Here is a 22,559-nt window from a genome sequence, read left to right on the forward strand (position 1 = left end):
ACGCGTCAATGGACGACATGGTCGCCATTTTGTGCATGTCCTTTTTCTTGATGGATCTTGGATCTCGTGGAAAAAGAACAGTTTTCTTTTCTCCCAACTTTACCACCATTTCAATATTTCAACTCTCTTGATTCCTTGTTAATAGTTGTGGCTCAGTGCATGTGCGAGTGTGCTGGAGTGCTAGCTGGAAGAGATAGAGAGCATAGTGGTGGAGTAACAACTTCCCCGACTGATCCTTTGAATTAGAAGTTCTCCCAATCCTTTCCAAATAATAATAATAATAATATTAACTGGTTTGAGGGAAAGAGACAAACGGGAAAAGTCTGAAGAAAAAATTGACCGTCACCACCAGGACTCGAACCAGGGACCTTCGCTTGTAGCCAGCGATGCTCTAACCACTGAGCTATGGTGTAGTCGTCATCCCAGCAGAGGTCGTTCAACATTTTCCTCAGACTTCGTAACTCACACTTCAATAATAATAATCATAATAAGAATAAGAATAAGGGCATCTTCATCTCTCTTTCTTAGGCGTCGCTAGATTTTTTAAAGAAACCTAGATATCACCTTACTGCTTCACTTACTCGTGCAACTTTTGATTGTCGACGTTCCATTACACACTGGTTGAGGGTGAAGGTAGGCATATCCAATTTCACAAGTTACAAACCCATCTTGTGTTATGCTTGCGATGTGATCCCGGGCAGTAGGATTACAAGCTGAAAAAGAAGAGGATGAGAAATTATTATCCCCGAAATCAAACATTCACATGGTCGTACTCGGTGCTGAACTGTATATTCAGCATTTTTTCACTCCTTGACCATCAGCAGTGTGATGCAGAAATGAAAGGCAGCTGGTGTATATGCAATGAGGTGCTGTAGGAAAGTGACTCCAAAGAGAAAGCATGCTTAACCTTTTTTCCGTCAACGTTCCCACCCGGGAACATATTTTCAATTGTGTATATTACCCTGTAGCCCTTTGTGTGCTATGTGCGAGTTAACTAGCTTTTGAAGTATGCTCATCCACTAGATTCGAGTTAACGCAATACATAGCTGTGCATAGACCAGTGTTCACCCTTGGAAAGATCTTGACCTCATCTTTCCGGCAAAATAAAGTTCCTTGCGATATGATACAGATACACTAAGCGGCGACAAGATGAACGCGGAAATCACGGCCCAGAGCAAACGCAAATATGTTTGTAAATGACTGCAGTTTTTTAGAGCGTGCCTGGGGATTTCCCTTTCGCACAGCGCATCTGTGAAGGACATAAAAGAAAGTGTTTGGTTCTCAACTTTGCAGCACAGTTTGAATTGTGAACAACTGTTGAATTTGGGGAAGAAGTCGAACAAGAAGCGAAAGTGAGCTGTTGTGCCGTTCCGAGTTCCATGCTTAACATGTAGGTCAGAACCATCCTGCAAAGTTTGAATGACGTTGGTAGAACCATCGCACCGCGAAGCATACCTTTCGAATTTCTGCTCATAGTACACCTTCCACCATTGAAATTAGACTTTCTTGCCAAGAGGGATAGCTTGCAACCTCGATATGGCTTGTGCCAGGCATGCTGTGAAGCGAAACCCTGTTGAAGTTGTGGCGGGGATCTGCCCTGCAACTACTACAACAGAAATGATTCGATCTGGGAAAGCGTGAGACCGCGAATCTCCTTTGAATATTTAGTAATTTAAATCTTTTCACGACGAAGATGGAGTTTTGTTTGGAGATGGTTGTCGCGGCAAAGGACATGGTTTCCGACTACTGGCATCTGGAGAAGCCAGGGATTATTGTTCCAGTCAGGTCGGCAGCCTAACCGTCAGCAAACTTGTGTTTGGATCGCGTTCTGCTCGATGTGGTGGCTCTCAAACAATTTTGTCCATGACACAGGTGCGAGACTAAACATGTTTGAGACGGAACATGTTTGAGACTAAACATGTGTGAGATTAAATATGTGTTACACTTAACATGTGTGAGACTAAAGATGTGTGGGACTTAGCATGTAAGATTAAGCATGTGCGAGAAAAAAACATGTGTGAGACTAAACATGTTTAGGCTCACACATGTTTAGCCATGTGTGAGACTTCACATATGCGAGACTTCACATATGCGAGACTAAACATATGCGAGACTAAACATGTGTGAGACTTCACATATGCGAGACTAAACATGTGTGAGACTTCACATATGCGAGACTAAACATGTGTGACACTAAACATGTGCGACACTAAACATGTGCGAGACTTAACATGTGTGAGACTATTGTTGTACATGTGGCTGCGCTTGCGTCTCTTTGTCGTACATGCTGCTGCTTTAGTGTCTCTTCGTTGTACATGCTGCTGAGCCGTGGTACACGCTACTGAGCTGTTTTTGACTCCTGCGTACATGCGGCTGCACCGTCTTCTGTCCCCGGTGTGTACACACTTGCTCGTCTTGTCCCCGTTGCACGCCTTCACTATTATATTTTGTTGTCTCGTCTTGTCTCAGTGTCAGTCGTTCTTTGTCAGTGTTAGTTGTTAGTTATGAGCTCTCCAGTCGCCTCGTGAGGTAAAATCCAAGAAAAGCTCTTTCTCAATTTGACTAGTCCGTTTGATGTGCGGCGTGGCAAGGGTATCGTAGAGGCAGCTCGTTCCCAAACCGAGACGACATTTGGTGCCCAACGTGGGGCTCGAACCCACGACCCTGAGATAAAGAGTCTCATGCTCTACCCACCGAGCTAGCCGGGCTCTCTCTAAACATGGTCCGGCATGGGAATGCTGGGGGAATGAGTGCGAACATATACAAAAAATATTAGATCTACATCATATTGCTAATACCAGTAGGAATCGGGGCACCCATTTAGAGAAGAAGGAAGATGGTGGGATTTTTGATCACCACAGAACAACATAATGTGGTGCCATGGACAATACGATGCATGTGTCATTGATAATAGTGAGGTCAAATAATGCAATGTACATGTGCAAGGTAACGGTACGGATATCTTGTGCTTCATGAATGACATAATCCGGGTTTCTGATACTTCTCATACTTCTGATACTACTTCTGAAACTTCCTTAGTTGCGTGTTGCGTGCTTTTGAGCCTCCAAAAAGCATAGAGTCCTTTCGATTAAAATCGGCGAAGCAGAACCGACTATGGAAAGGATTTCACCAGAACAAAACCCCAGGCGCATGACACAGGAGTGCGAATATGAGAAACAGTTTGAAAGACCACATGGCTGGACGAAGTGCTCAGAAGCCCGCCAGCCACTTTTGTACCAGCACGATGGTGCACTTTCGAAAACAAATAAAATCAATGCACGTGTGTTTGCAGCGAAGGGGAAAGGTAAATAGTTTGACTTTTAGGTTGTCATTCAGCTGGCGCAAAGTCCCGACTTGTCATTCTTCAACAGCATAGCCTGGTATCAATACGCTTTGCACGGTATTTTCGTGACGGACATAAAAGAAAGTGCTTGGTTCTTGATTCTCAGGCTATGCCTGTATGGCTCCTTCCATGGCATTCAGAAGATTGTAGCGGAGACAACAACTACTAGCGCCACCGTGGAGGCCATCAAGCTCTCTGTTCGACTGAAGAACTTGGCGTACTCCACGATCAAATGGCCCAATATCCCAGAAAATCGACCTTAGTGGCTGTGTTTGGTGAAATTGATTTTTTTAATGAGGCCAAACTAAAGAAGGTGTGTGGTTCGACTAACATGGACATTTTTTTTACGGGCGGGCGGGCGGATTTTTTTTTTTTAATATATTTTTTAGTACATGTAAATACACTGTATACGCGTATCGAGTAGACTCTACTACCAGCACAAGGCAGCAGTCGTACCACTCACTGCACTGCACTGCAGTACAACTACAAGTCAAGTCCAAAAGGAGCCGCCTGCGTCCGCAGACTCACGCCGCACAGCACGTAGACGTGGACGTGTTCAGTCCACGTACGTCAGTCACACGACAGCCCGCCGAAAAAAAGTTACGGTCGGGCTGAAATTGTACGGTCGGTCGGGTGAGTCGAACCACACACCTTCTTTAGTTTGGCCTGATCGGAATTATGTATCCCACTATCATCTCAAAATTTAAAAAAATCACGGTTCGCGTGAAACTCGGCTGGAGGCCGGGCTTTCCGCATCCGTAGGAACGCCACCACCCTTCAAGGATCAGGGTGCAGATGCAGCTCCTAAAGCTGTGGGAGGTGAGTAGATCACCTCACCAGCAAGTGGTCAAAGACCGAAAATCCCGTTCACTGAATCCATGTTTTCCTCGTGCCAGGCCACGAGTTCCCAATTAGCTGTGGGTCGCAGCATGGCTGGAACAAACACTGATCTATATGCCAGGTGTCAGGCACTGCGGGGCTACTCCACATCTCAGAGGCAGCTTCAGTCTGAAGTCGTGAAGCTGATGCACTTGATTCTTGTACTGCTACTTGTCCTTATTCACAATTATTTTCGTTTGGAGATCAAGTCCACAGGCAAAGGGAAGGTGTTGCCTTGGGCAACCAACTCGCTCCTCCATTTGCTATTGCCTTCATGCACTGCATCGGGATCCATATGTTTGAGACTGCCACCCTCCAGCCATCTCCCTATGGAAGGTATATCGACCATAAAATTTTAATTTGGATCTATGCCTCAGCTGCTCTGTAGGTATTCGTTTCCCACTGCAATAGCCCGCACCCTCATATCAAGCTCACATACAAAAGCAGTGAAAGTGGACCTGTTCCCTTTCTTGACGTTCGTTTTGAGGTTACCCCTGAGGGCACCATTACACACCACATGTACAGAAGCCTAAGCACAGCGGCGTCAACGTGGACTTTCATTCCCTCGCTCCGTCAAGTATGCGGTCGGTAAGCAGCACTTAGTCAGAGGTCAAAAGAATTCGTCCTCACCGGCATAAGCCTGTGAAAGTCTTGGTATGACAAAGAAATTGCTGCGAAGCAATGACTATCCCGAAGCAATCATCAAACAGATTTCTTGGACAAGTTGCCACACTGCCCAACGACATGAGCCTATATGAAAAAGATGCCGCGATACTTTTTGTTGTACTTGGTCCGCGTCAGCAATATTGTCGGTAATCTTTCGGCTTTGTTTTTATGTTGCCAATGCTCACTTGGCAGCCCGTGTCATCCCAATTTTGGTTAGCAAGTTAGTTTACTAGTACCTGAAATGTCTAGCTAGACTTCAGGTGGATCTTGAAAGCGGCAGGTGGGTGATTCCGAGTGATACAGTGCCGCATCAAAATATAATATCTTGTCACGATGTGCAGGCAAGACCAGAGCGATGTACAAGAGAGTAATCGGCTACTCTGAATCAGTTCCATTTTGCAAAATGGCCGAGATCGCTCACCTCAGGAATCGCTCGCTAAACTGAGATCGCAGTTCCCTCACATCCAGCTCAACGCTCAGAGTATCCAGCGCATCGTAGAGATTTGCAAGTACTGTAGCCGTCATCGTCGTTCAAAATAAATCTTGCAAACGGCGACTGATTTGAACCACACAGGCAGTCATGCTTCCCACACAAAGGCCTATAGAGAAGGCGGTTGTCACGGTCGATTTCCCTTTAGAAAATAGCCAGGCAGCGGAGAGGAAGAACTCCGAATCATCCATGCACCGTATCCAAAAAATAATTCACTCTTTGTTTGTTTCAGTTTCACAGCCAGTTTCTTGCATGAGAGGCGACCCCATTCGCACACTAGCGCTATTTTTCAAGTGCTATTTTTGTCAATACTCTGACCGCCAAAAGTGCCGGTTATAAGGACTTGCTACTACCTTGTTAATCACCATTGCATTCGACCTGAAGAGTAATGGAATGAATGGCCTAGTCGAACAAAAAAATTATGGCTTGTGTGCTTCGTGTGCTGAAATGTCTTTGTCCGAGAGCGTGTCTAGCAGCGTTTCCCAATCATTTCCCAGTTTCACCAAGTACTTCAGTATGCATAAAATGTCATGATTATAAGCAGTTATAAGAAAGGAAAGCATGTAGCAGAATATTTTATATGGCATACTAATGGTCCGACAGGTCAGCCCGAAGGTTTCAGCCTGCAACAACACAGCTAGTGATGGCACCTTGCATGATGTGAGATACATAATTGCAAGATAACATAAGCTGTGTTCCTCTTACGTATTTCACATATGACGGCCATTTCGGAGGTCGGAGGTGTAGTGGAAAGACCGTCTATTGTGGAGACGTATACAATGCTATCCCTTGAATTAGGCTCGAACTGGTTGATCCAGGCAGCACGACCGGTTGCTTGTTGCAATGTTGATGCGCATCTCGCCGTGTACGCGCTCACACTTAGTAATCTGCCATTGTATAGCCTGCACATGTCATGACCATCTGTAAAGTTGATATATTTGGAACCCTGAGTCCGTTTCAGGACTGCATTAACCTGACGACAGTAGCTGTACCCAGTCAATAGCCCTTGATTTGGATAGAAGCAAAAATACAGATGTAAGAGTCAAAAGACTGTCCTCCTATTGTTTGAACCAGCTCTACCACTCGGTATTGAACACTCTCTTGGACAGCCTGGAATCTCTCTGTTTTAACCCTTTGTGAGTCCACTGGTTTCGGAGAAAATGACCAAATTTTCCATTCCGACAATAATCCCCTGTAACTCCACAGTTTTTGAGAATATGTAATTAGAAGTTGTGTTTGTCTGAATGGAATCGTTCGGCTGAATCCAAAATACTATGTTAGAATGTTGCCATGGTTACCAATGTTGCCATATTAGGCACATATTGTCATAATCAAGTGTATAGCCGCGTTATTTACAGAGCGCACCATAGGAAGGAAATGAAACCATACTTTTATGTACAAATATACAGTAGACAAGATAGAAACTCACAGCACTGAGATAAGATATCCTTCACGGGAAGTGGCGTGCATGGTAAGCGGCGTAGCAGTCGTGGTCGCTCGTGATGTGGAGGTGAACATCGCACGTAGTGCAGTAGGTTACACACTGGTGCTGCTTGTTACCCACTTCTGTGCAGTTTCTGCAGTTCTTCCTTTTCCTCACTCCAGGTATGTGAAGCTGAGCAACAGGAACCTGGACATCCTGCGGAACAGGCACTGAGCGATACGAGCGCTTCGGTGGCGGTGCATGCTCATCAATCGATGACAGCTGCCGGATGAGGTTACAGCGGAAATCCGAGTGCTGCAAGTTGCATCGTCGACTTATCACCCCTGGATGCTGGCTCTGCCACAAGTGAAAGAGGCGGTATGCATTGACAGCGCACACGTCGACCATATCCAAGAAGAGACTCTTCCAGTATTTCTTCGTTTTGCGAAGCACACGGTGCGTTTCGATCAGCTGATCGAACGTGTCGACTCCACCCATGCTGCTGTTGTAGTCTCTGATGCACATTGGCCTCTGCACTTCCATTTGCTGGTGTGCACCATCAATCTTGACATTTCTTGTTACTGTGTCATGCTCATGGCCCTGATGTATGTTGCTGTACATTGACACACACCGCTTGTCCTTCCATTGCTGGTACAGGTGATCTCCGTTGCGAACATAGCGTGTTGCACCTCGCTCTGCATGTTTCTCGAACTGTTTCATGTCGGTCCGCAATACGGCTGGAAATCCAGTGCGGTTCGCGCGGACGGTGCCAACCAACGATATTTGCTTGGTACGAAGAGATGTGGCCAGGGTTTCGGAAGTGTAAAAATTGTCCGTGTAGATCACACTTCCGGCGCGCACGTCACTGACCAGCCGCATCACCACAGCATGAGTCAGGCCATTTTCACCTCCAGGTTGCTGGCCTGTGTAAACTTCAAAGTTTACAACAATGGAGCTTTGGGCGTCGCAGGCAGCGAAGACCTTGAAGCCCCATTTGACGGGCTTTTTGGGCATATACTGCGTAAAAGGAGCGCGTCCCTTGCACTTGACCATGCGCTCGTCAACACTAACGCACTTGCCAGGGATGAACAAACGCTTGCAGGCCGCCTGCAGATGGTCGTGAAGGTATCGCACCTTACGAAGTCGATCATTTGTATCCTCTGCCCTGAAGTCCACAATCTTGATGAAGCACATCAGCGCTAAGTACCTCCGGTAGGTTCGAATCATGCAGCGTGCATAGTTTCCGTTGTACAACGACGTAACGCGCCAGTAGTCCCTCGTCGCAGGCAGAGGATGAAATCCCTGGAAGAAGAGAAATGCAAGGAGGCCGTAAAACTCATTACGGTTGGTCTCCTTCCACACACCATCCGTCTGGTACGTCTTTTTTTCAGCGATATGCTCGTGCGCATACAAATTTGTAAACTTGACAATTGAATCCACAACTTCGTCCGGGAAATATAGTTTGAAGAAATCAAGTTCACATGTTGGAGCGAAATTATCAGGTAGGTTCAAACCAGTGCCAGTTATGTTGAACTCAGGTGTATTGGTTTGCAGCTGGTCAACATCATCATAGCCACTACAATTTTCGTACTGTATACCACGTCCTCGTCCTTGCCCTCTTGCAGCTCCGCGTCCTCGCCCTCTTGCAGCTCCACGTCCTTGCCCTGTCGCAACTCAATGTCCTCGCCCTGTCGCAGCTCCACGTCCTCGCCCTCTTCCACGCGCGGGGACACCTACTGCTTGGCCTCTGCCTCGTCCAGCGCCACGTCCACGAGCAGCGACGGGAACAGGAATAGCGATATCGTCAGCCGAATCGGATCCTATTTGCTCCAAGTCGGAAAAGAGATCGTCATTCAGGCGATCTTCCTCGTCAGACGAAATAAAATCGTTGTCCGAGTCGCCTACCTCGTCGCCTGAAGAGCAAGCGATATCCTCTACTGGGAGATCTGCTTGGTCCGCGTCTTGTATTAGGCGAAGCGCCTCGTCTGCATCCATCGCTGGATAAGTCCAAATTCTAATTTTGACATAATTGCAAAGGCTCTTTCAAAGCGTGCTATCAAAAAAATTTTAGTGGCGACCTACATCATGTTTAGTACCTACGTCACGGAAATTTTCTCAGGTACGCGGTGGTGAAGTCTCGGCGCGATGCGGTAAACCAGTCAAGCGCGACGATCAAAAATGTGACGCGCATTTGAAACGAGCGAAATCGCTCGTTGAGCGCACAAAGGGTTAATATCTATTATGGATATCTTTGATTTCTCTTTCTGCATTCATTCCTTTCCCAGCGTCAGTGTCCCCCTTCACCGAGACAAGTTCTCCGATCTGAGTTCTTGGTTTTGTAGATTTGACAATCCTGAGGGTGTCTTACATTTCATCTGTTTACTTTGTTCGCGTACTATTTTCTGTTTTGCTGGTCGAAAAAATAACTCGTCTTGCTCTTCGTTACATCGTGAGAGGTCATCATCATGACATGTTCGATTTGTTCCCTACTGTAGATCGCCTTTCAGTCCTTTTTCCGAACCACAGCAGCACTAGCTGCATGTGAAGGAGTATGACATCATTGCAGAAGGTCATCTCGGAGCTGTGAAAGATACTGGCTGCGCTACTTTTTGTCTATGACTTCGCAGTTTTTTGGAACGTACTAGGGGATTTCCCTTTGGTACGACGCATGCACGATAGACATCAAATGAAGCGCTTCGATCTCAACTTTCCAGCGCCATTTGAATCGTGAAAATCGGGTGAATTTGAGCATGATGCTGAACAAGAACTTGAAATTGAGTTATTGGTGTTATTCCGAGCCAAGGTCGGAAGACTCAACAGTGATGAACACATCTCTTAAGAGGGCCGATAACAGAGTAGAGGGGTGTGGGGTGAGAAAAAAATAAGAGATATTAATTTTAACCCTTTGTGAGTCCACTGGTTTCGGAGAAAATGACCAAATTTTCCATTCCGACAATAATCCCCTGTAACTTCACAGTTTTTGAGAATATGTTATTAGAAGTTGTGTTTTTCTGAATGGAATCGTTCGGCTGAATCCAAAAAACTATGTTAGAATGTTGCCATGGTTACGACTGTTGCCATATTAGGCACATATTGTCATAATCAAGTGTATAGCCGCGTTATTTACAGAGCGCACCATAGGAAGGAAATGAAACCATACTTTTATGTACAAATATACAGTAGACAAGATAGAAACTCACAGCACTGAGATAAGATATCCTTCACGGGAAGTGGCGTGCATGGTAAGCGGCGTAGCAGTCGTGGTCGCTCGTGATGTGGAGGTGAACATCGCACGTAGTGCAGTAGGTTACACACTGGTGCTGCTTGTTACCCACTTCTGTGCAGTTTCTGCAGTTCTTCCTTTTCCTCACTCCAGGTATGTGAAGCTGAGCAACAGGAACCTGGACATCCTGCGGAACAGGCACTGGGCGATACGAGCGCTTCGGTGGCGGTGCATGCTCATCAATCGATGACAGCTGCCGGATGAGGTTACAGCGGAAATCCGAGTGCTGCAAGTTGCATCGTCGACTTATCACCCCTGGATGCTGGCTCTGCCACAAGTGAAAGAGGCGGTATGCATTGACAGCGCACACGTCGACCATATCCAAGAAGAGACTCTTCCAGTAGTTGAGCGCACAAAGGGTTAAACTAAACTAAACTGATACTTGGAACAATAAAGCAGCAGTACTACAGTGGCCTGGTCACAACTGGACCCGGCAGATTTGCTCTCAGCTTCACTGCTTGATCCAGCTCTGGACCCAGAGCCTGCTGCCTCTCCAGCTGGAAGCTCGAATACCTGCTCAGAAAGCAAATGCCACTGCTCTTTCTTTGCTTTGAGTACGTCTGTCTTTCAGTCTGTTCACTTTGTCAGACACTACTTTCAAATTTAAAGTTGAACGATCTCTCCCAGATATTTCTTCCAGCCATGTTTTGAAAGCCTTGAACGTCAGTTTCTCCGTTTCTTTTAATCGGAAAAGCTCCAACACAAGACCATTGGACAAGCTCTCAGCACTACGCTTCAGCGATGGAAATGCTTCTTCATGCCATGTTTTGAAAGCCTTGAACGTCAGTTTCTCCGTTTCTTTTAATTGGAAAAGCTCCAACACAAGACCATTGGACAAGCTCTCGGCACTACGCTTCAGCGATGGAAATGCATCGTTGTTTTCCACTGAAATTAGCAGCGACGTCCGAGTCGAACCCAGCACTTATCACATATCTCGAACGATGTCCTTGTTGCTGTCACCTGTCTCCTTTTCTGTGGGATGTGCCATCGTTCAGGTAATTTGGCAGACTTTTGCTACTTCCTAAAGTTACAGGACGACTCGATCCTACTAAATCCGAGGGTGCTCTACACGAATATGAGCGTTTCCTCGGCGAGCAACCAGAAGAAAGTACTGAAAACACGATCAAAAAGATCCTCCATAAATTTGGACATCTGAAAACGGTTCAACGATGGCGAGCGACACACCAAACAAAAGCTACTGTCTTCACGAACCAGGAAATGGCTGTCTTCGTGCTGATAAATTTGAGCTTGCAGCAAAACATGTTAAAAAAGGCGTCGCTGCCCACCTGGCCACGTCATGCGTACATCCGCGTGTAGAGACCCAATGTATGTGCCCGGTCACGTGATTGAACTCCCTAATATAGGCACGGCGGTTTTTTCCGCGAAATTTGGACATTTAACAAGATGGCAGCCAAAAGTCTTGATTGGGCTCGATCGGCAAGGAAATTTAAATTTTCAAATTCTCAGCAGCCGATTTCGCTGTGGTTTTCGCTCGATTTAGAAAGCTACCAGGTCAGGTTTACCCGGAAAACAGGTATTCCGTGTTCCTCTTGAAACTAGCTTTCCGCTGGTACCTCACATGGCCAACTTCGTCTCAGGAACAGTTTGTTCCGCGTTGCACAAGTCAAGCGTTCTTTCTCGCTCGTTCCTTGATTCATCGTTGACATGCCTGCGTCAAGAAGCCCTTTCAGGAGTTTTCCCAGTCTAGCTTTCAGTTTTCCCAGGTAGAGGACTATCTTCTGGCTATCTTCACCAAGTTTTATCACGTCCCGTGCACAAACTTCAGGTCCCGTGCGTTCGATGCTGAGCTACCTTTTCATGCGATTTAGGGGACAGATGGCTTGGCGCTGGAGTCGCTGTTGAGTCCAGGAGGCCGAGGCCTGGTGGAAACTGCCCAGTAGACATGTGGGGTATTGCTGAAAAAGGCAGCAAGCACACAGATAGCCCCGAAATTGTGATGTAGATCCAATTGTGCGTTTGTTCGAGTGCATATCGGCAAATTTGAAAGTTGCACCCGTGATCCCGGCGAGGAGAAGCTGAAAGTCAGTGCGTGCGTCAATATCCAGACTACCAGGGACAGCTTGGAGAGGTTCGAAAAGGTCAGGATGCTGGTTGACCACGGGAGGAGTTCCTTTTACCTTCCTTCTCTCTCAAATTGTCTGGATATTGAGTATCTCGCTCGAGCGCTTTCAAAATAATAAATCCTGGTTTGACTCGCGAAATCGTGGAACCACACGGAGAGTGACATGAGTTTCATCCCAAAACGCAAACTCCCATCGTATTCATGAGGTTTGTACCGCGGTACGTAAATCGCACCGAACGACTCCATATTGTTAGATGTCCGTGCGCGAACAGCCATGATAGGCATGGGCGGGTAATGCTTGCATTATGGCTGGCATTATAGTCCCTTTTTTCCAGGTGGCATAATGCAAGCATAATTGCCGGTCGACAACGGTGTCATGCATGAAGCTGGCTAGGTCCAGTTCCGAAAATCGTGCATCTGAACCCGTCCGGCTTCGTCCGGAGAGGTGACGTTGCAAATCAACCTTCTCAGTGGGGGGGGGGGGGGGGGGGGGGGGGGGGTTCAGACAACCTTCTCTCAGTGGATTGTTTTAGACAACATGCTCACTGCTGTAGAAATTTTTTTTCTACGCTTTGGCCTTTCTGAAATCGACTTTTCCTACTTTCAAGCTTACATTATGGAGTATTGTGAGCATTATAAGTGGCATTATATCCTCATAATATGAGCAGTGCCGTTAGCATTATCGCAGCAAATAATTAGCATCACCCGTCCATGCCTATAACTATATTGGCTCACAATCCGAATTCAAATTTATAATTAGAGACGTCAGATTATTTTAGAATGACAGACTTGGTGTGCCAAGTCTGTCATTCGCTCAGGAAAGTAGAGCGGTACATGAGGCTCACGATCAAAGCACTAGTAAGCTAAATCATGAGGGTGCCTCATGTTGTGCGTTTTGTAAGTGCGCACACACACACAGCACACTTGTGCGAAATGTGATTTTACAAGCCTACGAGGGCAGTTGCTAACCAGCACCGGCGCTCCACTCGTCACCAGCAAGAGAACCAGCACCAGCACCAACTAGCAACGACAATGCCCGCCGAAACCCGTAGTAGTGCTCTCCGATCATTCCCCCATGCCACGATTCAAGACTGGAATCGTGTCTCATCTGCCCTGCTACGCAACCTTCCCACGCAGAAGGGAATGCAGGCATTCAAGGAAGGCGCACTGAAGTGTCGCTGAAGATGAGACCTCAAGTCGGCGGAGATGCTCCAGTATTACCACCACAATTGCTTCTGCAAGCACCTCTATCATTCAGTATTCTGTTCTCGAGGTTCGTGGTTTCTCGTACAAAAACAAAACATAGTGTGAATGCGTCGAATTCGACTCTGTAAACCATGGTCGTTTGCTGCACCGCGGTCGGAATAATCGCAAACTACTGCTGAAAACCTACGGAATCATTTTTACCATCGAGAAAACCGTGTGCTGTGCATTTTTGTTCGAGAAAATCACGGTTGAATGCACCGGTTGAAGTTGAAATTTCAAGTGTGATGCATGTCATGCTAACCGAGCATAGAGCACTGTACAAACAGCAATAACTTTGGTCTGACTACTTCAAATTCAACATATAACAGCTCATTCGAAAGCTGTTGAACGCAGCTTTCCAACGATGTTTCATTCGATATAGCGCAAAGTAAAATACTCAAGCGCCAAAGCTCGAAGTCCAGCAAATGGGTGGAGTTGAAATTTCAAACATGTGGCTGTGATGCACTTTATGCTGAAGTATGTGTTTGCCCCAGTGCACAGCCTATGTTTGACATGCACCAAAAATGAGCGCTAGAACAGCCTGGTTCTGCTTGTGTTTTAAGGGGAAGTTACGGCAAAAATCAAAATTGCAACAGTTGTAGTCTTCGGGGTGCTGAGTCGAATGGTCTTGGTCCGAGAAAGATCACTAATTCTTGATGGCTGTGGCCGCGTTCGGAACTACAATTTCAGCAGCTTCACGTCGAGCGCAATCCTCCATTACGACGACTAAATATCGGCGATGAAATTGAAGAACCTCGGCATTTTTTATATTTTTGTGCTAGCTGGGCTGCACGCATGGCTGTCGTGCATCAGTCGACAGCTTCCGCAACGGAACGGATGCGCATCAAGTTTGGATACACTGCATCGCAAAAAGGCTTCTGTGAATCATGATGATCATGATTGAGTATGTGTTCTGTCACTCAAACACTGCATAGAAATGCGGCACACACGTCAGGCGAAATAGCACGTCATAGTACATTTGAGTTCATCGAGAAGAAGATGACGACGTCCACTAATTTAGTATCTGTTGTTATGGATTGCATGCATGTTATGTGCAACGTCACAGTCCTACATTACATGCATGCTATGTGTGACGTCATTATCAGATTATCTTAGCTACTGTTACCATGCGCGTAGTTACTGTTGCCATGCGCGTAGTTACTGTTGCTATGCAGCACTCTCTGTATCTAGAGTGTACGCATGTGTGTAATGTGCTTCTCCTTGGATCCATCTTGGCTTCCTGTGCTACATGTCTTTCCTCTCTGGTTTTACCTTTACTTCCATGTTCCCTTTCAATGCAATGTATTTCTAAACTCTCCGATCCGTGTGTATCAGTGGAACTGTGTATGAGTAGTGTGCGGGCTGAATGCGAACCACAACATCTGTGCACAACAATCTGCTGTGTGTGTGACTCTGTGTGTCAGCTATAATATCATCGTCTAGAATGCCTAGCATGTACGTCTGAACCATCCTGCAAAGTTTGAATGACGTAGGTTGAGTGATCGCTCCGCGAAACATACTTTTTGAAATTCTCTTCATAGTATATCTTCCACCATTGAAATTTCTTGCTGAGAGGGGTGGCTTGCAACCTCGATATAGCTTGTTCCAGGCATGCTTTGGAGCCATCTTCTGTTGAAGTAGTGGTGGGGATCTGCCCTGCAACTGCTACAACAAAAAATGATTCCATCTGAGAAATGGTGTCCGACTTCTGACCTCTGGTGAAGCCAGGGATCATTTGTCCAGTCAGGTCGGCAGCCTAACCGTCGGTAAACTTGTGTTTGGATCCCGTTCTGCTCGATGTGGTAGATCACAAACACTTTGATATCGCACAAATTGATCTCAGCATTGTGCGTACGGTATTTTATACTCAGAAAATCCCAAAGTGTCTCTGTGTGGCCGTCCTATGCCACGAGAAACTCCAATCAGGCTCCTATGTCCTCTGCCTTCATCTTCGAGCAACGAACATAACAATTGAGGACGGCTTTGCAATGAAAAATACAGCTATACTGGAGCTGAAAAAAAGAAGAAAAAACCCTGCTCAGGATAAGACTCGAGTACACGCATTCTCTCCCAGCAGGTGAACGCAATTTTTGTGAAAAATGCCTGTCGCCGACTGACCAGTAATTTCGCCTGATAGAAATGCGGCACACAGCTGAGAATCACCGGTACTCAGGAGGTGGACATGTTCAACCAATTGTAACTCCGCTAATTCTTACTTAATTCTCGCAGTCAAAGTACGTAGGAGGAAAAGAAACCTCTGAACTTTCCCTTCAAACAATCGCCAGGCAATAGAAGAGAGCATTGCCAGAGTCATGACGCTCATCGGCTACACAGCTTCACACGGCCACAACGTTTTCCTGCAAGCGGAGGCGCTTGGTTTTCATTTTTTCCACACTTCTGCCACTCAGTGGCATAGCAACCGCAGATTAAATCAAGCGATGGACTTGCGGGACTGTTCCCCGACAATTGAGCTGGATACGTCGGTAGTGGATAGGTGGCAGCACTATTCCCGTGCAATGGTAAAAGACTGAATCTCTAGCAAAGGTGTTCATACTTTACAGTAGTCAATGTATCCTAAGCCATGCTGTAATATAGAATATGTGTGACCAACCTCGACAAATAGGCATTTCAGTTAGCGATCCTTGAGAAGTGCAGTGAGCGGTTGCTGGGCCCACCAGGTCATACCCAGTATTGCATTCATACTGCACACTTTCACCAATGTGGATGGAGGTAACGTTCACGCTGCCAGAAACTGGTGCTGAAACATTGCATTTCACAGCAACTGCAAGGAGACAAAGGGAAATTTAGGAAAGTCTCATCAGGATTCAATGGTGGAATACATCTTTCCTCCAGGGAGCATTATTCGTAGATTGACAACACAATAATGTTCAAGGTTCCTGTACACTACTTCCGCCGCAGCATCGAAATTGTAGCAGTTTTCCTAGTGACTTGTATATTATTAAAATTAATTGAAAAAAAGGAAAAAGTTGGTGCACAAGTTGAAGTCAAATGCATTAGAGTTCACCAACTGGCCAGATTGTGAACAGTCAAACGGGCACAAGAAAAAGCCAGACTGACAGGGAGTACTGAGACATTTCACGGAAAAGAAAGTGAGCTTGAGCACTAGTAGATAGCTCTAACCAACGAAAGTTCATGGATATTAGTGATAATTACTTTTTTTACTGTGGAATGTCTCAGTACTCCTTGTCAGTCTGGCGCTGCCTTGTGCGCATTTGACTGTTTAAAATCTGGTTTGGTTGGTGGACTCTAACCCATAACTTATGCCCCACTGTTTTCCTTGTTTCCACTTTTAATATTTTCCTTGCCTCACCATCTGAGTACTGATTTGTAAATAGTTAGAGATAACATTGGAAGCTACAGCAAACGAGAATTATTGCACAAGATGATTGCCGGTCCGGCTTTGTCCAGACCACTTTTTCGCCCGACCACGTTTTTTGAAGGCCCTGCAAGGATGCTTGGCATGCATCAGTGGGTTATACGACTCCCTAGCCTGCACCAGGGAGTCCTGCAAGTGTACATACATGCAGGGTTACCTAGTGTAGCTGTATGACCTACACCAGGGAGTCCTACACATACTGGATATGTGTATGGCCTAGACCAGGGCCTAGGGAGTCCTAAACATTCTGGATATGTGTATGGCCTACACCAGGGATTCCTACACATACTGGATATGCGGGTATGTGTAGGGCTCCCTGGTGTAGTCCATACATGTGTGCGGCACACAGTGAATGGGGGCCGTACACATACCGGATATGTGTAGGGGCCCCTGACCTGTGGGGTGCGCATCCACAAAAGCTTTTCGCTTGCATGCCTAGCGATTTTGTTGATTCACTGCTTTTATGTTCTGCATTTCCCAAATATTTCTCGTAGTTGTGAGTCTTTTTCCTCTCTGATTGCTGTTTGTGCAGACACCATGGAGGCTCATCAGCCTCGGAATTTTGCGTTTCCAAAGCAAAGTTTCGGGTGGACATCGATTGTCGAGCGTCCGTTTCAACCAGCTTGGTTCGATAAATTCAAATGGTTGCACTACGACGAGTTGACAGATTCTGTGACCAGCCATTTGTCGAGCGTCCGTTTCAACCAGCTTGGTTCGATAAATTCAAATGGTTGCACTACGACGAGTTGACAGATTCTGTGACCAGTAGGTGACCAGCCTTTTGTGTTCCGTTGCTGATCAGCAGGGGAAACTGAGAGCGCCATCGAAGGACTCGGCCTTCATTTCCAAGGGCTTCAAGAATTGTAAAGATACCTCGGAGGGGTTCCGTCGGTATGATAAGTCGCTGTGTCACATCGACGCTGTCCAGGTGCTGCGATGGTTGTGTTAGCGCAGACCATCCCGGATGTTGGTGAGGTAGTGTTTGCGACTTCGGCGAATCATGATCACCGAAGTCGCAACCACTACTTCGTACTGTTGTGTCCAGCGCGGGCTAGCGCGGGCTAGCGACTAGTTGGTTTGGAGGTGACAGCGTTGTGAATGACCGAGGGTCCTTGACGTCTGTTCTCAACGTCCAGGAGCGATACTGACTCACCCTGCTATCTGGTGTTCACGAGGTGTTTTTCGCGCTGGAAACGGAGCGTCTCTGTAAGTTTGTATCCCTGCTGATGTTTGTGCCTGGAGAGCACTATATAAGTGGTGCTCTTCAGGCACAATCTTCCTCAGCCTACTCAAGCTCAACTGATGAGGGGTGAATTCCCGCGAAACACTGTGTATTGAGCAGGGAGTGGTGCTTTCTTGCAGGTTTGCCTAGTCAAAGGTTCGATGGACTTCTCGTGTGCTCTGGATGGCAGTGGTGAGTCAGTCAAGTGTCAAGTGAAGTCGGCGGAATAGCGCGAGCTCCAGTGTGGGGAGCAAACCTTTTCTTACAAATCATTGCCGAAGTCGCAACCACTACTTCGTATCATAGTAACTTGTTTGATAAACTGTTCTAATTGTCCGCAAACTTTGACGCTCTTGTCCTGATCATGAGCCAGCTGATTGACAGGTTAGCACTGAGCAAAGTGTCACAGAAGGAGAGAAAACGACTGAGGCTTAAAAGGTGCTGGAGTAAAATTTGTAAAAAGAAACGCTGACAGTTAAAACAGGAAAAGTCCCTTACCTCTTTGACAAATAAAATGTAATGTGCTTGCACAAGGCAAGTCATCCCATTTACCAGGATAACGGCCATTCCACATTTGGAGACAAGGATCACCTCCGTTAGGTTCACCGGGCGCAAAGTTCGTCCAAGTTACTTCTCCAGAAGAAGATTGCCATTTGTTAGCTACAAGAGAGATTCCCAACCAGATTCCAGTCAAGGGGTAAAACTTATGCAGGCAATCATTTTCAGCTTCATTCCGGGGCCCAGCAATTTCCGCTCCCTGTGAGGAACGCTGGCATTGCTGAGATGCTTGGGATTTGGTCTTCGGAGATGGAAGTACCAAATAATCCAAATCAGTCACATTATCACAGCGCTGCCAACCTGCATACATGCAAACCAAGTGCAGGAAAATGGTACAAAACAATCAGAACAAGTCTCTTCAACAACGTGATCAGCGGTAAACAGGTTCAACTTTTAAGACCCACAAATATTTTGGATATTCATGTAAATTTGGATACTTGCTCAGTCGTTGGAATGTACTGCTATCTCTGAATATCAAATACCAAGGAATACAATAAGCTCCGCCCCAAGAGGATATGAAGAAATAATGTTGCCCATATATTATTATTATTTTGCTTGTTCGCGCTGGCATCAACCTGCATAAGGCAGGTATATAGCCTTCACTTAAAAAAGCTGCCATAAAAAAGCTCATCCGAAGCGAGAGGGCTAGAGGAAAAGATAACGATAACGAGATACAGAATACAAAGAAATCCAATGAGTTAAACATATTTCAACACATGAAAAAAGAAAGAAAGAAAAGAGAAGCAGAGGCGAAGTAACTAATCGGAGTTACGAATGCGTTGGTACCGACAAAGAATACTAATCCATTATTATTGCAAAGTAGAAACTGATTGTAGTTGCAGATCTCCTGGCGACGGCAAGCATATTGCCGATATCATAATTGTTGTTAAAATAATTTAAAAAATTTCCTCTGAGACAAAAATGCGATAATACACATACAAAGGAAACACTTGAGGCTCATTACGAACATCTTGAAAATGTTTGTTTTCACAAGTATACTTTCAAGCCTTCTCGTCAGGTGAAATACAGCCAAAGAAACAGGAACAGGAATAGTGGATTCAGTGAAGTAAGGAGGTGGTAAAACAGCGCAAAGAAGAAGATAGCTAAAGTAAACAGCGAAAATGCATGACCTATACACATAGCAATAATGACACAAAGATGCAAGTGCGAGAAACATGGCCAGCAATCGAGGACATCTGAGAGTTGTCATTTTTGTACTCCTCCGAGGTGTGATTTTTGGCGTGCTGGGCCAAGCATAAGGAAGCCATCTGCAAAAAAACTGCAGAAAATGGTTGATTTTTGATCCTTTGGTGTTATCTTTTTTTCTAGTCGAAGCTATTTGCTGTTTGGAGCAGAAACGCTGAAATTGGCTATTTTCTGCATGTACTCATACATGTACTCATGTACTCAGGCATGCAGTCTCACTCGTATTTTCGCTATTTTTCTGGAATGGATGCTGCTCTGCGCCCCTTGGTGAACATTTCCTGCGCTCGTGGAGCAGCTGAAAAGGACCACTGGTATGTCTAGTTCCTGGTTTGAAAGTGGAGAGTCGACTTTTGTGCCTTGAAAAAGGAGTAGAAGGCGATAAAGGTACGTCTGTGGCTTATTTTTGAGTGCTCCTCGTACATTTTTGATCGTGATAGAAATTCTCAGACCAAAGTCAGACCAAAGTCAGTGCGATGATGGCCGTACAGTTTTCTTGTGAATTTTTTAGTTGTTTCATCTCGTTTCTATGTCAGTATTGTGATGGTGAAGTGGAGAGGGTGATTTTCTTCCTCTAGGCTTAGTTCGGCCGACTTTGCTTCGTCCTCGTTGAAAAGTGATCCTGAAAAAAGGTCCATTCACGAAATTATGTTGAGTTTCAATGTACGTGATGACATGCGATTGCTGGCTATGACTCAATAAGCGTGACATGTAGTGCGACAACAAGAGACAACCACTGGACATAATTACCACCGTATTTCCGCGCATATAAGACAATGGCGTTATATCCGAATATAAGGTAGGGCTTGGCGGATAATGCCGGCAGAAAAATTGGCAGAATTCGGTACTTTTTCTGGTAAGTTTCATGCATGTTTGGTATGTGGATAAAGAAATGGAGCAGAATTCGAGGAATTGCCCGCCATAAGGTTTGTATGGTTCTGCCAATTTCGGTGCAAAAAAAGCAGAATCTGCCACCTTTTCGAGCATTATCCGCCAAGGCCTAATATAAGGCCACCCTCATTAACCCTTTGCCGGTCTAACTCAATGTATGTGAGGGGTGGTCATGCAAATACATGTACACACAACCAGCAATAACTCAAGAACCATGTGATGTAGGTATGGGTAAACCATATATTTTCAAAATCTGTATGCCTGAATGCGTCCAGAAAATTCAAATATGACTAGGTCCAGGCAAGGATAGGGCCCATGGTAGCCCTTCAAGTGGCGAGAAAATACAATTGCGAATGAAATACACGAATATCACAGCACGAAGGGCATACCAAGTTCGTGATGGAGCTGAAGTCGTACGATTAACAATCAGGTAAGGGCTGCGTCTTTACAAGAAATGTAGGCTCTCTACAATACCGCCATTGAACACCAACACCTCGCCATCGGCGATACGCCAGCAGCAGCAATTCCCATTCCACGATATCGCAGTTTCGGTTTGTTCATCTGAGCGCTGCTCGCGTCAGATTCACTCTCGCTCAGATGAGTACTCAGGCGCGAGCTTACGCATGCCGTGATTCTCACGGCGAGGCGAATCAGCTGATCGCACCTGACGAGTCCTTGTGACAGTCGCTGTCGCCGTGTCGGCTGCAAGAAGGCTTCCTCTCTGTTTGGAGAATTTTGTTTCTTCATTCGTGGACGATATATTTTTGAACTAGCAGGACTCAACGGAGCTCTTTTTCTCAACACACTACACTGCAAAACCTCCCGGGACATCTAGCCTGGACTGGTGATGTTATTGCTCTCAGAACGCTTGTCAAACACGGCTCCAAGAGATGCACTCGCATTCTTAAAATGCGCGCATGGCGGATGGTCGTCTTTTCCAATTTCAACAAACTTCAGTCGATCGATACGGCAAAAATTTGTATGGTAAGCATGGTTGTTTTGTACATCGTCAGAAAGCCTTGGACCTCAGCTACGCGTAGAGCGCCATTTTAGCTGTCTCCTAGCAACAAGACCCCAAAAAAATGTGGGCCAAACGTACCGATACTATAGTATCGGTACGCTTATGGTAGACCGGTAAAGGGTTAATAAAGCCATGGCGTTATAAGTGAACAAAATTCAATGCGGAGGAAGTTGCATCTGGCGTTAAAGGTGAGTTCAATTCTTTCAGTGAACCTACAGTTGCGGCGATTTTCTCTGCATGTACCCATCCCCACTGTCACATGCCATGCCGCCACCGCACCTTCACACAAGTTTGTATGCCACCTTGTACACCACCCAATAGGTTCACAATTTGAAATTTTCAGGGAAAATTGAAAGTACATGGATGCTCGAGATAACTGTGCAACGGCACCGTACGAGTACTCCAAGTTCATACTCTGCCGATTTTTTTGCATGTACGCGTCTCTCACTTTTAGCGCCATGGCGTTAAAACCGAGGCTATTTTCTCCAAAAATATGGTCCAAAACAGCGATGTTTCACCTATAACGCCATGGCTTTATATGCGCGGAAATACGGTATCAAATGCTGCAGAGGCCTATCCAGAATCGTCAATATGCTGGCCCTGGCCTGGAGATCTGCAACTACAATCAGTTTCTACTTTGCGATAATAACGGATACAATCACACTAGACACCCTCACACACTAGATACTCTAACAATTTTATCAACACAAAGCATACAATCTACACAAAGAAACCCAAACTTTGCAAGCAGAAGTAAATTAAATTCACACCTAGGCTATTAGGCAGGTCGTCAAAACCTCGTTAGTTGATATGTGGTAATTATCATAATTGTTGATAAAATTGTTCGGGCATCTA

The 22,559-nt window shown here is 45.8% G+C and overlaps 1 long non-coding RNA gene across 1 annotated transcript; it reads right to left on the reverse strand.

Annotated features, from left to right (window-relative positions):
• Positions 1–588: 588 nt before the first annotated feature.
• LOC135812793 (uncharacterized) lies at positions 589–18,832 on the reverse strand. Its single transcript, XR_010552978.1, has 4 exons — positions 18,530–18,832; positions 16,024–16,194; positions 6,084–6,383; positions 589–713 (listed from the first exon to the last, which is right to left on the reverse strand). It is a non-coding gene; the product is annotated as an uncharacterized LOC135812793 (long non-coding RNA).
• Positions 18,833–22,559: the final 3,727 nt, after the last annotated feature.

Source organism: Sycon ciliatum, chromosome 3 (assembly GCF_964019385.1).
Source record: "Sycon ciliatum chromosome 3, ocSycCili1.1, whole genome shotgun sequence".
In the NCBI taxonomy this organism is placed as follows: domain Eukaryota; kingdom Metazoa; phylum Porifera; class Calcarea; order Leucosolenida; family Sycettidae; genus Sycon; species Sycon ciliatum.